Source organism: Pollicipes pollicipes, unplaced genomic scaffold (genome assembly GCF_011947565.3).
Source record: "Pollicipes pollicipes isolate AB1234 unplaced genomic scaffold, Ppol_2.1 Scaffold_4002;HRSCAF=4701_pilon_pilon_pilon, whole genome shotgun sequence".
Taxonomy (NCBI): domain Eukaryota; kingdom Metazoa; phylum Arthropoda; class Thecostraca; order Pollicipedomorpha; family Pollicipedidae; genus Pollicipes; species Pollicipes pollicipes.
Window position 1 is genome coordinate 43,979,854 of NW_023596420.1, and position 4,403 is coordinate 43,984,256.

The following is a 4,403-nucleotide window of genomic DNA, read 5'->3' on the forward strand; positions in this document are numbered from 1 at the left end:
CGTCAAGGCGGGGAGCACGCAACAATGTGGGACCCCCTATATATATATATATATATATATATATATATATATATATATATATATATATGTATGTATACATATGCATTTACTTATTCGTTTATTTAATAAATACGGAAACCCACCTTACTATGCACAGCCACATAAAGCTAGGCGTTCTACGCATGCATACAAATAGAGCTCACTCATTTGCTACAGATCATGTTAAATGCTGTGATTTTTAGGTTAAGTGTTTCGGAGTAACAGGTAAAATAAACTTGAGCTGACTGATAACAACCATGAAAACCAAGTATGGGCTTAATTCTGAGCTTGTGTATTTACGACTAAACGACTGAGCGATGTAATCAGCTGATAGCTGATGGCTAATGCAGAATTTTTCCTTTGCTTTAAACAGGTACGATGTATTGTAGTATTCAGAACATGTAAAGAACGTGATGCTCTAGTATAATAAGTGCTACACGCTCAATAGCCCATGAAAATGACAGACGACGTCGGCGGCATGTCAAATTACGTTCGGCAATTGCGCGTAAAAATTCATCGGCATATATTCGACTGATGCTCTAAGGCGAAGGCACCAAGATCAATAGCAACATAACTTTTGCGATCATGGGTGCTGCAGGAGGCCAACAAAGTGGCTCCCGTCAACAGGCATAGGGTCCTCAGAGCAAGCAAAAAAGAGCACAAGACCAATGTGGTGGGCCCCTAAACGAACGGTAGTGCCTCGGCAGGCTGACATGTAAGGCCCCGACCATAGCACAGGACCCTCCGAGCAAAGGGGGATTATCAAATACCGTGAATTAATACCCCTGTGCGATCTGAGTGCACGGGCAGGTTAGCAACACGAGCCTCGATATGAGTGAAGAGTCCTCCGCAAATGAGACCAAAGGGGGAGGGGGAGCCCTCGATCAAAGTAGAGGGCCCCTGAGCATCGAGTGTCTCCGTGCCTTATCCTATAGAAGAGCCCCAGCCCCAGCACAAGGCTCTCCAAGCAAGTGGAAAGGACCCGATACTTACATGGAGAGCCCCTGAGCAGCTGAGTGTGCCGACATATGGGGCCTCGGAAAAAGTGCGTTGAGCCTTTCGGGCGAGTGGGACGAATCCGTGGAGGAAAACCTGACCGATTGACAGTTTTCAGGCATGGAGGCAGATAGCATTCCAACAGCACATTGGGCCCTACGAGAAAAAAACAAGGAGATCAAGGGCAACGCGGAAAGCTCCTTAGCGATCAGACTGACCCGGCAAGTGGACGTACAAAACCAAGCAACCAACATCGTAATGCCTCTAGACAGCGTAGTGAGCCCCAAAATCTCCCTCAAGCAACACTTTCGCAATAAGCAAAGAAAGAACTTCGTTTGCTTATGATCCCTTTACTTTTGCTGGCAATGGTTCTTGTTTGTCTGTAGGCCCAAAGGCGCCCAGTTTTGTTGTGTTTTTGTTGTAAGAAAACTGCGTCCGTCTGGCCGGTTACGCGCCCTTTCGGAGCCTTTGGGTCCCCCCGACGTGGTCCATGGGGCATGATCTTGTGCCTCCCCCTCACGACCCTCCGCATCCGCCACCGGTCCGGGCAGCTGAATAGATGGGGCCCGCTAAGAACATAGGGCCATCAATTCTTATAAAAAATACTCAAGACGCAATGTGTAGGGCTCTAAGCGATCGAGCGCGCCCGAGCAGATTAACATATAGGGCCCCCGTCAAGAGTGTAGGGCCCTCCATTCAAATAGGAAGTATTCAAGACCCAATGCGGAGGAACCCCGAATCATCCAGTGTGTCAGAACAGATTAACACAGGGCTCCGTCAAGAGCATAGGACCCTCCATTCAAATAGGAAGTACCCAAGACCCAATGTAGAGGGCCCGCGAATGATCGAGTGTGCCCGAGCAGGTTAACAAATAGGGCCCCCAACAAGAGCGTAGGGCCCTCCATTCAAGTAAGAAGTACCTAAAACCCAGTGCGGAAGGCCCCCAAAAGATGAAGTATACTCGAGCAGATTATTAGGTGGCCCAGACAGGAGTGTAAGGACCTAAATTAAAACGCCAAGACCCAATACATAGGGCTCCCCGAACAATCCAGAATGGTCGAAACGGCAAACAGATGGGTTTCCCGATAAGTGCGTGGGGCCCTTCGTTCAGATAGGAAGTACCCAAGAGACAATGTGGAGGGCCCCCAGATTTTCGAGTGTGTCCGAGCAGGTTAATAGATGGGGTCCCGGCAAGGGCGCAGGGCCTTCTGTTCAAATATGAAGTACCCACTACACGATGTAGAAGGCCCCAAATAATCGAGTGCACCGGAGCAGGTTAACAGACAGGGCCCCGAAAAGAGGGGAGGACACTCAATTAAAAAAGGAAGTACCCAAAACCAGATGCACGGGTCTCCTACGATCGAACGGACCCAAACACCTTATCAGAAGGGGCCCCGACAGGAGCATAAGGCCCTCCATTAAAATACGAAGTCCTCAAAACCCGGTGCGGGATACCCCGAGAGATGGAGTGTACCCGAACAGGTTATGAAATGACCCCGATAGAAGCAGAGGGCCTTAAATGCAAACACCAAGAACCAATGTGCAGGGACCTCCGAGCAATCCAGTATGGCCGAGAAGGCGAACAGAGGGGGCCTCCGACAAGTGCGTAGGGCCCCATTCAAGTAGTACGTGCCCAAGACCCAATGTAGACGGCCCCCGAGCGATCGAATGTGCCCGAGCAGGTATCAGATACACCGCCCACAGAGCGTCCCCCCACAGCCTAGCCCCCCCCCCCCCCCCCCCAGTCAGAAAATAAGTACCCAGGATTCAGTTATTGAGGGTCCCGAACGACTGAGCGTGTTCAAGCAGGCTAGCAGATGGGCCCCAGACGAAGTGTGTGAAGGGCCCCTAAGTAGGTGACAGAGAATTGGGAAACGTCCTAGACCAAATGTGGGGTTTGTGGGGGAGGTGCCCATGAGCATATCTCAAATGTGTCAGTAGGTTTAACAAGACCCACGCAAAGGGCCCCCTTGAGCACCGAGAATTCTCCCGCTAGGCTAAGATATGGAACCACGGCTATACCTCACAGAGGCTTTCTGGCGAATGGAAAGAACCCGTGAAGGGGACCGTGATTGTCAAGAGTGCCCCGGCACGCTTACAGGAAGGGCCCACGACAGCGCAGGGCGATCCGAGCAAATGCAAAGAAATGAAGGGCAACGCGGAATGTTTTTTAACGATCTTTAACGAACGGTCTTTCTGCAAGTGGCCATATAGGTCCCCCGGAAACAGCATTAGCCCATAGGCAGCATATTGGGGCTTAAAATTTCCAGTTCATAACTCTTCCAATTATCGAATAATTTTTGACTTTTCATAGGCCCTTCACTTTCGCCCATAACTGTTCTTAGTGGCCTGGAGATCCCGAGATACCTAGTTTTGTTGCGTTTTGTGTTAAAAAAACTACACCTGTTCGACCGTCTATAGGCCCTCTCGGAGCCAATGGACCCCCTCGGTGCCCAGGGGGGGGGAGGCATGGGCCCTTGACCCCCCTCTGGATTCGTCCTTGGATTGAGCGATTCTCTGGAAATCGACCTTGCTGAATTCATGATCTGATTTTGACCCGCCGTAAGTCAGCGACCTTTCACGATGCATCTACAATCTTTGTACAAAATGACCCGCTGTACATTTGCCTACAGCTATGCAACATTTGGCATGTCCTCGCCGCGCCGTTCAGAAATCATTCCGGAAAAACCTTCGCGGGAGGCCAAATATTTGCCCCCCCCCCCCTCCTCGAGCGCGCGTTACAAGCAAACAATAGCCTCTTTCTGTAACCCCCAACCCCACCCCGGTCACTGAGCTTGAGCTTGTCCCAGAAAAAATTAACCTTGAGCCTCGCTTCCCACTTTTTAAACGTTCATACGCGTATGTATGATTCTATCGATGTGAGGTAACTTTATCGTGGTAAAAACTGGGCATATAGGCTCCTTAGTGAAAATATACGTGAAAACGTACTTTCTTTACGTACTACTACTACTTTATGTTCTACTACGTTCTACTTTACGTTCTACTACGTACTCTCCTTCTTCAAGAGCGTTCTTAGAATAGGAGGGGAGTCCCCCATCCGATGATGGACAGAAACGAGCCCACCTCCCCCCGCTCCAGAACGCTGGCGCCGCCCTTGGCTATGTCATGAAACATTGTTTGCCGTGACAATTACAGTAATGCTATGCACTCGAAAACTGCGTTGAAGCCTATTATGTACGTCTTTTCTAATTTCTCTGGTGGACCTCATGCTCTACCCGGCCCTTAGCTTCCCACTTGTGATTTAAGGCAATCAACACATTTTTTCCACTTCACTAGTAGGCAAAAACTGCGCGCCGGATACATCAGATGCCGAAATAATTAGTCTTGTTTACATACCAAGATAAATG